This window comes from Nothoprocta perdicaria, unplaced genomic scaffold (assembly GCF_003342845.1).
Source record: "Nothoprocta perdicaria isolate Ctin4 unplaced genomic scaffold, notPer1 scaffold_116, whole genome shotgun sequence".
In the NCBI taxonomy this organism is placed as follows: Eukaryota; Metazoa; Chordata; class Aves; order Tinamiformes; family Tinamidae; genus Nothoprocta; species Nothoprocta perdicaria.
This window is the reverse complement of record NW_020454272.1, coordinates 853285-864863: the sequence shown is the minus strand read 5'-3', so window position 1 is coordinate 864863 and position 11579 is coordinate 853285.

Below are 11579 nucleotides of genomic sequence, written 5' to 3'. Positions count from 1 at the left end.
AAAAAAAAAAAAAAAAAAAAAAAGAAAAGGAAAAGGCAGTAGCTTTTCTAACCTTTATGGCCAGAAAGTTGTGAAGATTTCCGTGGCTATGATGCCCAAGTGTTTGCTTTGTTTTCTAATAAGAGAATATTATGGTCTAATTAAAATAGGATAAACTTTTTCCACCTGTTTTTTAATGTCAATAAATCTAAGCTGCCGTTTATAGCAAACTCTATGTGCACAATAGGGAAGCTGCACCTGCTTAAACATAGGATCTTAATTTGGCCAAAAATCTTTATGCTCAGATTTTGTTTTTATATCATGAGTGTGCATGTTTCAGTCAGTGCTAACCTTTCAGATATATTTGCGAAGCAGTAAAACATAATATTTGAAGGCTTAACCATGTGTCTTGGTTAGCAACTCAAGTTTTGTGTTCCAACAATTTTTAAAACTCTTAATTAATTCAAGGTAAGAAGTCAAAATCACAGAAGATTCTTTTTGCAGTGGGGATGCAAAGAATCCATCCATCTGTTCAACACAGGAGATCAGCCAAAATTTTACTTTGGAATGACAATTAGCTACCAACAAGGGCTCTTCCCCTCCCTTTTGCATGGCCCATCCCATCCATTCTGGAGGTAAGGTCCAAGCCTCTTCTTCTGTATCTCAGAAATTCCCACAAGTAGCATTTGCAAAAGCAAAAACACCAAGTTAACAATGAAAACAAAACCTAATTTCCACGTCAGCAGCTTGAAGATTAGGTCAGAGGGGAAACAATGCAAGTGTTTGTGTTGATAAATATTGTATGAGCTTTAATATGTAATGAAAGTTGTATTTTAAAAATAAGGAAACTGCTGGTCAAGAAATGCCCCACTATGCAGTTGCATGGTGTCCAAAAGTAATTTGTTTTTCACAGAGGAACTGCATCTATTTCAGGCTTATTTTTTCCTTTCTTTTTGTTCCCCTTTCCATAGATCAATTTCTCTCTTTTCATCTGGCTTTGGTAGTCAGTGAGCAATTTTCTCTTTATCAGGGAGCATTCTGTGTGGCAGGGATAAAAATCTACTTGCTCACAACAGTGAGATTCTTCATGAGGAAGGAAAACTTAATATGCAGTACCCACAAAACCTGTTTCTATACCTGGATCATAAGGGCAATGGTAGTGGATGCAGACTGCAAACATCCTCTAACATTTAGGAACAAGAATCTGTGATAAGAATTTAATAACTAGGCTGTGTTTTCAAGAGAAAGACCAGAAAGTTACAATGAAACATGTAAACTGATGTTCAGCTCAACATTACAGAATCTACAACCTGGGTGCCCGCAGGCTTTAAGGATGACCTTTGGGAGACCCAAATGCTGGGTCTATATGAAGACTGCCTGAATGAGTCCCTGAAGATGATGCACAGTGCTAGGCAGGATTTAAATTTTATTCTGGTATAGGCCTGCACTTCTTACTCAGAGAAAATCCTCATCCCAAGTCTAGGGTTTTGCTAGATTAATCAAACCACAGTTCTCACACATAAGCTTCTTCACTATCATTTCCACATGCAGTGTATACATGAGGAGTGCAAGGTGGAGGCTCCCTGGTCTGCTCCAACAGCACTGCTCAAACACCAGGAGCCAGCCACAGAACTTTTATCATGCCAGCCTTGCAGCCGGGGCTGTGGCTGACCAAGCCCAAAGGTTTTCCTTGTACAAAAACCCAAGGAGAAATGTGTGAAAGAGCAAGAAATAAAGAAGCTGAAGACAAAACCACCACTGATCTCAAACATTGCTGAAGTTTTACTGTCACCCCCCATGCCTTGATTATGTGTGGCTGCAGGATTACAGAATCACAGAATCATTAAAGTTGGAAGGGACCTAGTCCAACCACTCTGGGCAAGCAGAGCATGTGGCACAGGGTGGCATCCAGGCAGGTTTTGAAGACTTCCAGAGTAGGAGACCCCACAACCTCCCTGGGCAGCCTCTTCCAGGGCTCTGGAAGAGCCTGCCACTCTTCACTCTCTTCCTCACAGTGAAGAAGTTCTTCCTCACATGTAGATGGAATTTCCTGTGTTTCAACTTGTACCCATTGCCCCTTGTCCTGTCACTAGCCACCACTGACAAGAGCTTTCTGTTTGCTCTGAAGATCACTGCTGCATTGTGACACACAGCATCTGTCTGTTTCTGTGGATGCTGTGGCTTGGCATGGCATTGAACAAGCAACATTTGCAAGGCTGCATGGACTGAAGCTATCGGCTTGGCATGGCATTGAACAAGCAACATTTGCAAGGCTGCATGGACTGAAGCTATCAGCCCTGCTCCCTGAACACTGCATGAACAGATCCCCAGGAATGTGACTTGTCATGGAGCATCTCCACTGGTCTTGCAAAGGTCGAGTCATGCAGATGGCCAAAATGACTATGACATGCTCACTTGTGTTCCTGAGGCCCTCAACAAAGCTGGTGGAAGAAACTATACAAGGGCTCCTCATCTACTTCAATGCAAAATCTGCTGGCTTAATGTGAGTAACATTTAGTGGTATTTTCAGCAGACTATGCACAGAAAGAGCAAGACCGCTGGGATGATCCTTTCCCCACTACAGGAACAAGCAGCTGCCAGGTGATGACGCATGACAGTTTCACAGCCATTTCTTCAGTGACTGTCTGTAGAGCCACAGACATCTGAGACGTTTTCAACAGATTAGATTAGCAAGATTTAAGGCAATCTGCCTTAAAATTTCCTGACTTTTCTTAACGGTCAGAATTTGTTAGCCAATATTTACAGACAACATCCCCTACAAATCCTTGTCTAGACGTAGCTGGTAAGAGGGAAGGGATGTTTAAGCAGGCTCTGGAGGATTTGGTGAGCAATCAAGTCACTTTTTCCCTATTTAGAGCCAACCCTGTTAAAAACAGGATAAGGTTCAAAAGGCTCAGTTCTGCCCTTCAAAAAAATCCAGATAATTGAAGAATTTCACTGACACTTCTCCATTTCTGTTGTCAAAAGGAGAGTAAAACTAATAATGTTGGGGTTTAACCACAGAATACCTTTGACATACGGATTTTGTTTGGGAGTACGCAAGGAAGATTGCTGTTACTTGCACTTAGCAAATAGTGCACAATAAAATCGTGACTAAAGGGCTGAGGTAGAGGTCAGACTTGCCACAAATAAGAAAGGGGGAAACAATGACATCTTTCATTTCTCTGTCACCCGAAAGGGGTTTAGGAACAGTAATAACCATGCAGGTACACAATTGCCCACAAGTGAAGGTTTTTTGATCAAACCATGTAGCTATCTGTTTTTAACACTTTACAGAGGTAGTCCAAATTTCAGCATTTGCATCACCACAGAAGTTTGGGCTTGCCTTCTAAAACATTAGCAAGAACAAAAGAGGTAAAATAGTCATTATGGGGTCCGGTTTGCTGCCTGGAATCTTTATTGTTGGTGGCAGACAGGAAAAAAGTACCCATCTTAAAATGGCAGCTTGGTGTTATAAATAACTGTTCCCTGTGAGACTTTTGAGAGATATGCATTCAGTTTACTGAAAAAAAACATATTTTTCTTTCTGTCACAAGAGTAGAGGTAATATAGCTACACACGAACATACTGCATTCTGTCTTAGACATTTCCCTGGAGAATTTCCAGTTCAGTTCTTATTCTTCCGTTTTTATAGTCAGTGATGATACATAAAGTACAGAAATAACACAGTTTAACTTCCAGCTACCAGGCTGAATCTCCACTCTTAATCAAAGAATCTTGAAATGACTTTAAAACCAAGCAAATTTCATATGAAATTTATGGTACAGAAAAAATAGAGACTATTTGGATGTGATTTTTATAGCGAGACTTCTTATGGTAACTAAATCTCCTATAAACTGAATTATAAAATATGAAAATCCTTAAGGCTTATTGTAGAGTGTGTAAGAGATGAAATGAAGACAAAGATCCTGAGATAACAGGTGTGTCACCATCACAGAGGCTAAATGTGATTGATTTTGATGGAGAATTCAAATATATTTTTTCTGGAAATAATTTTTCTAGAAATATTAAAAAGACCTTGTAGGTAACTACAATGGGTTTGCATTATTTCATACTGAAAAAACAGGATATTTGCCTCTCGGTTGTTGCATAGACTATATTGCATATAGTTACATATTCAAGAATTCTTTTTTTTCCACAAACATTTGAGGCATTTTCTAGATGCTACACTTATAAGACTTTGGGCTTAAAATTTTGTTTTGGTGTCTTGATCCCATGGTACCTGTTTATGTATCTCATTCTTGAGTGTTTTCATTAGAATAATAATTACTTACAAGGGCAAAGCTTGCTTTTTTAGTTCTGAAAACATGCTGCCCTTCTCTAATAAGGTTCTTTGAAGCCAGCACATTCTGTAAATAATTCAAGCACATCTGATTCAGGAAAACACATCCAAACGCCCTGTAGAAGTCATTTCATATAAACCACTGATGGGGATAACAATTTCTAGATCACAGCCTCTTACTCAGAGAAGGGGAGATGGCCGCTGTGTCAGGATCCTTTGGCATGTCAGGATCCTTTGGTGTGCAAGAAGCATCCTGGTGGTGCCAGCCACCCGCTTGCCTGTGTCAGGCAGGGAACAGCCTAGGCTTCAGCAACAGTTCACCAATAAAATATTAATGTGGTTCAGGCAATCTTGCACTTTCAATGTCTTTTTTTTTTTTGTTTGGTTTGTTTTGTTTTGAATCGATTTGATTTAAATCAGGCTTCATGCCTGTATCTAAACACCACTGAAGGGAAAGGGGACGTTTTTGTCAAGCAGGACAGGAACCTTGGCTGAGGCTCTGTAAAAGGGAACAAGATACTTTATTAAAGAAGAGGAATGAACTTTGGTGCTTGGTGAGGTGAGGTCAAGGGAAGCATATGCTGAATGCCAGGTTAAGCCACAGGTACTGCATTTAGCTACCACAGGAACAAGTGCTTTTGAAATAAAATGAAGAGATATTTAATACACTTTAGCAAGCATTCCCTGTTCCCCACAGAACAAATGCAACAGAGGTAGCAGCCAGGTTGACCTACCAGTGTGCTGCCAGCTGACCTGGAACAATTTGTTTGGTAGAAAATAGCACGTTTCCATTCCCCATTTAATCTTAGGGTTTTTTTTTTTTTTTTTTTTTACTAAAAAGTTGCTAACTAATGCTGACTATGGTGAGATTTTTTAAAGCCAGTTCCTGCAATGGCATAAGACAAGCAATCTCTTTTCTGGCATGTAATTAAAATATCCTCTAAAAATAACAATTTGTTGTTAACATCAACAGGCTACAGCAGAAAAGCCAAACCCAAATGCCACATGATTCTGAGCCAGCAGTATTTCTTATCAAGCTTTAAGCATACAGATACACTCCTTAGTATTAATAGGAATGTTCCTATGCATCCAGCTAATCTTTTTTAATCATATCAATGAATCAGGACTTCAGTGATACTTCTAATAAAGACCTTGTTTTCAAATACGGTTTCCCTGCTTTCCTCAGTTATGTCCTGCAGCATCTATTTGAGAATGAAAAGAAACAAGGAGTAATATCTTCTATGTATGGGAAGTTCAGGGCTAAGAAATTTCTAATACTATAAAAAAATCATAGTTCACACAATTAGTAAATTCATATATAAAAAGAAAAAAATCCAGTAAAATTAAGCAATCTAAACGTAATGTCTTAGAACCTCTGAAGTTATCATCTGTTGAAAATCAATTGTTTTAGGATTCAGTGAAATATAACATCCTTGAAGCTGACTTACAACTGCAATATTGCACTTTGCCATTTTCTTATAGACAAATAACCCCCAGGTACATGATGCTGTGAAATAGGGGATTTCTGAGACTGTTAAATGATTAAAAATACATAAAAAGAATGCTCTGCATTTTTAAAAGCTGAAATATAACTGCCTTGTATTTCATATAATTTGTTTTACTGCTGTCTGGTACTCATCTTGTGCAAACTGAACAGATCCACTTTAGCAGTGAACTTTCCAAGTACATAGTTAACAAAAGGCTCTCTCATTACGCAGCCAATTAAAACGATTTGTTTGTTCATGATGGAATCTAATGTAGAGATTTGTTTTCTTCCAATAGATACCTTCTGCTAAGAAACCAAATTGGCACAACTTTATAATTGCACTAGTTCCACTGGGAACTACAAAGAAGTTTGTGAAGCTGATAATTCTTTAGAGAAAATGAACAATCAAGAAAAGCCACTTATAAAATTTTCCATCAAGAAAATTCAGAAACATTGCAGCATCCAGAGAAAACGTAGAAGTTTAAAAAGCTAGATTGTATTCTATTGTCTTATTACTTCTATGCTTACTAATCTATTGTATTGTGTTAATTATTTTATAATATATTATACTATATTTTCACCTTATAGATGGTACACCAATGAAGTCTTTGAGGTGAAGTTTTTAATATCAATAACTCAATATTGAAAACCTTGTTGATTGCCCAGCAAGGTACTAAAGATGCTATAAAAGTTGTCCAGGTGACGTTGTTTTCAAAAAAGCTCTTTAGCAATAAAAGCCTAACTGGGCACACAATTTAATAACTCAATTAAACATGTTTTAATTTTGCAAGAAAAACCTTCACAGCCATAGCTAGCTTGCAATGGGAGTGCAGAGCACTAGGCACCATGTTGTCCATCCAGGAATAGTGCAGTACGTATAAACTCTGGAATTACAATGTGAGACATAAAGGGAATAAGAAAAATGATGATAGGATTTTCAAACATCAGAGATAAAACTGAACTGAAAGGAAAGTGTGCAGTTTCAAAGAAAAGCAAAATGTTTCTTTAGCTCAGTAGAGCTTGTTTTCGCTTGGAAGCTTAATTGGAGTTACTGCTCTAACAGCCACATGCACAAATACTTACTCATCCTTTGGCTCTGAAGTTTGGTTTTCAGTTCTGGTTTGGGGGAAACCAGCAGCAGAACAAGCACCAGTTGGCCTCATCCTTCCGGGCAAAAGCAACAGCACCTTAGGGGTGCCCTGACATTCATACACAAGATGCACTTGAGGGGCAGTAAAAAGTCATCTGCAGATGGCAGTGCATTGGAGTTCATATATCTCCTAATAGTACCTACCAACAAGTTATATTTATAGGTGATTGGATCCCTAGGCAGTTCTCCCCTGGGCAGTTATTATTTCAGGAGAGACAAAGAATAAATAGTACTAAAGAGAGAGGAAGGCTTACTCTCTTTCATCCTGGCTTCTTCCGATAACAATCTAGTCTGAAAGTATGGGAGATGAAAAAGGGCCTATGAGTGACCCAAAGCATCAGAGAGCTCTGCAGAAGTGCTATCAAAGCGCCTGGGAATGAAGCAGAACCCTTGGCACAAATTTCCTCACAGGAACACAAGGATTTCTGCAGGAGGCACTGAGAGGTTTGTTCACATTGTGGTGGTAGTGGAGAATTGGATTCCCCTCCTTTAGGAATATAGGCTTGATTTACACCACTTACTTCAGAAAATGAAATTTAGGAGACAAGCTCTGGTGTATGCTCAGAGACACAGAATCTTCCAAACACAGAAATATCCCTCAGGGCATCTAAATTGCCTCAAGCAGACCTCTCTTTTTGGTAATAAGTGTGTGCAACCATCATATTCCTTACCTTGTGACTTGATTGAGTTTTCAAATTGATATTAAGTAGTAGCAAAGTGTCTCCACACCAGACGTGTGTATCATCTCCCTTTGGTTTGGTAATATAGGAGGTATAGGAGAAAAGAAATGTCACAGCATTTGAGTGCTTCCTCTTTAAACAATATATGCCAGTTTGAAACACTGCTCTTATTGTGGATAAAATTAGAATTAAAACTTGTAAAATATATGGCAGCAGCTGACGATGTAATAAAATGAACTTTTGAAACTGATGAATTGTTTATACTGTGAGTGCTTCAACAGGATAAAGAATGGAGTTAATGCAGAAAAAAATGAGCTGGTTACATCTCATTAAGGGCTTACTGCTGTATTTGCATTTTTGTTTAATACTCAAATCCTGAAGCACTGCAAATGAGCTGTAACTTTGCAGTCTTTAAAAAATAAATAAAGATTAGATAAATGCAGATGCTATGCAAATAGTCGATCAACAGCAGGCTATTGTGCCGCCCTTAACGAGTGCTGGAAAGTTACACAGGTGATCATGAAAGACATCTCCAACAGGACTAAATGCCACAGTAATGTCTAAGCTCTTTCTGAATCTGTCCTTGAATTTCTCATGCTGTCTGTACGAGGTAATCTCAAGTTCTGCCTTGTTAGTTGGGAAAAGATGATGTATCTGTAGGTGGGGAAATATGTGTAGAATTGCAATCATGTAAAGAGGAGACAAGCAGTATAATTGCACAATGCTTGAATTATTGTAAGGGAAAAGAAATAACCTTTTCTATTATTGCTAGTTTTTCTTCATTATCAGGTAACATATGACTATCTCCAGCATTGGGGATCATGCTCATATCTGCTAAAAATGACTCATCCTAGACCAGATGAGACAGTTGCTCATTTATACTGCAGATTACAAAAGCATTTTAAAAATCATTCTTTCACTATCTATTTGCTTCTCTTCCTCATGCTTTCTTATTGGTTGTTCGTTATTAACGAGATTTATAGTTTAAAACTCCGTCTTATTTATCCCCTTCCTTTTAATGAGCAACTATAAAATAAGCATCATTTTCCTAATGTGCATTTTGAGTGTCAGAAATAGGCAATTTAAATGTGAAGCTTCATAACACTATTAATGCTGCAATTTAGTGACAAAATATCTCTCCGTTTCCCGTGTCTCTTGCCACATTCTTTCATTTCAATGATTTATTGTATTATTGCTTTGGCTGTAATAGTTAAGGCCCTAAGTAGTGGGGTTATTTTTGTATTTCTCAGCAAATTAATACGTCTCCCTCCCGGCTGCCTCTACCTTTATTTGACGAGCAGCGGAGAGGAACGTGCCGCAAGGCCTGTGTTGTGCTGGGCCCATCTCGACACCTTTTCTGAGACCATCTCTCCATTCGCTGACTGCATATGAATCCTGAATATTAACTTAGAGGCTTCAGCCTCTTCGCAGAGCGCTAGCCAACATTTTCTGCACCTCATAGCAAAGAGGGGGGAAGGTTGTCATAAGGGCTAACATGAAAATATAAGTAATAAGAGGGAGATTAGCTAGTGATTAGCTCAGCTTCATGTGTGCTGAAGCCTTCAGAAAGGAGGAACTGTGTCTTTCCCGGAAAACTCTGTTACTCAGTAAGCTTCTCCTCTGCTCACAAAATAGCTGCAGACACAAGTGACTTCTTAGTACACAGTGTGTGGCATGTATGGCTTCGCGGTACAAGAGTATAATGCCTGCCTGCATATGGCACAGCGTAAATTACTTGGCATCCCGCTGCTATTTGTAGATATCAGAAGACCATTTCAATTTTAAATATTTGTTTGAAATCTGCAGACTGCACCACCATACCTGCATTAGACATACACTTGCAGTGAAAAGGTTTTTGGACTGCATTATACAACCTGGATGTTTGCAAAAATGCACTGTGGTGCTCTGAAAGCTCCAGAAGGGCAAATTATGCACCTTCCCACAGTCTCCTCTCCTCCCCACAGACTTCAAAGCCTATAAAAGTAGTGCAGATTCTCTATCAATATACTTCCCATGTTTGACACTGGGGAGGTTTAACATCAATATTTCTTGTCTGAGTTGAAGAAATAAAGCCCAAACATGCGAGGAACCTATATTAGTGTTGTGCAACAGGCCCATAAAAAAATTAGATGTTCAGTGCTCAGGCCAAATATTGCTAAATGGCTGATTCAAATGCATCCCAGCGATGATGTCCACACAAATAGCTGAATCAAATTATCAGCAACATTTGTCACTGGACAAATGCCTGTTAGTATAAGCTTGGTCCTAAATAAAAGGCTCTCTGTAGCTCACAAGTTCACTTCTGTAGAAGTTTTGTCCTGAAGTTGAAATCCTTCAGAAATAAACAGGACTTTGGTTGGGGGAAGTCCTGCTCTGGGGAGTCCCCATGTTCTGGGAAAGAGCACACAGAAAGCGCAGCTCCTTTCTCTAACTGAGCTTTCAGAGACCCTGAAAGCTTATTTCCAGGTGATGATGCCAATGCAACTCCAATGTGAACTTACCACTGTAAACACAAATGATGGTCTTATTGTGCAACCGTGTGATCTATTGTAATTAACAGCTCATTTTGGTCGCACAAGAGGATGGCACTTGAAACAGCCATATCATTAAATATTTCTTTTCCTTTCTAGAAGAATTATGAACCTCATATGTACCTAAGAGAGGATGTCATGGGCACTTGTCTTGCAGACAGAGTGCAGACATCATTTCCACAGAAATTTCTAAGTTGCCTCAAGGGGAAAACATTGCTGAGGTGCCCAGGAATAACGGGCACAAACGTATTTGTAAAACCTGCCTGGGGTTGTCATACGATTCTAGAGGTACCCAACTACATGTTTTGATCACGTATTTTGTCTTTATTCCTATTTAGGTGTATGGTTGTATGGTTGTATAGTATTTAGCATCTGAACTAGCCCTTTTTTTACCCCCAAACTGCATTTCTGAGAGTAAAAGAAGCCCATTGCTGCAATGGGAGAGTCCCCAAAGCCTCACACTCCCAGGTGCAGTGAATCTGGCAGGATAGGAAGATGTATAGCAGACTTCCTAGATGGTGGACAGGACAGCTGCACAGGGTGGACTTACATGATTCCCCACAAGTTCCAAGATGCTCTATAGAGATAGGGATGTCCCAGAATTAGGAAGATCAAGCCCTCTGGTCACTTTATTGGTGGATACTTCTATCAGACAGGAGGCATTTAAAAATATGGTTTCTGTGAACTCCTAATACATCCACCTACATTCAGTCTCATCCTGAGCTTTATTCTGGGAGGATGTAAGTTTGCATAGAGCCTGAAACAATAGCTAGAAGGACATATATTCACCACTTGCAATAAAATAAAAAGAAATCCTGAAATCCTGCAAGTGAAACATGAAATAAATGTCACCTCACTGAATGAGTTCCCCGGAAAGAACACATCAACCACTAAATTGTTCTCTACATGCACCTGAATGCTCTTTGATTGCTGCAGTCAGTCACAGACCATCACATTATTTTGTGAAAGAAGAAACTGCAGGACTAACTGCAGAGACTTGTGGACATTAGGCTAGCAGGACTTGGAGATGCTCTGAAAGTTTCTCTCCCAGTTCATATGGAGTGGCTGTGCTGAACATTTTTGCAGCTCAACTTACCATAGAGGAGACTGTCAACTATTTTTTTGAGTTCTAATCATGCCACTTTTGTGGAGAACAAAGGAGGGAGAGAATTGGAATGAGTAGTGCCCTGGAACAAGAGGATGGAGCTGGTCTGTCTGAGAACACTGCACCAGACACACCTGCAAGGTCCGTGTTATGCCCAAGTGCTTCATGCCAGTCTCCAGCCCAACAGCTCTTCTCCCTTTTCACCTGAACCACTCATTTATTTTTTACTTGTTTTAATTATATGGTAAATTATTGATTTACTTATTCTGACATTTTAATTTTCTTTGAAGGCACAACTGCATAAAAGGAAAAGCTACCCAAATCATCATTTTTTATCAAGGCTCC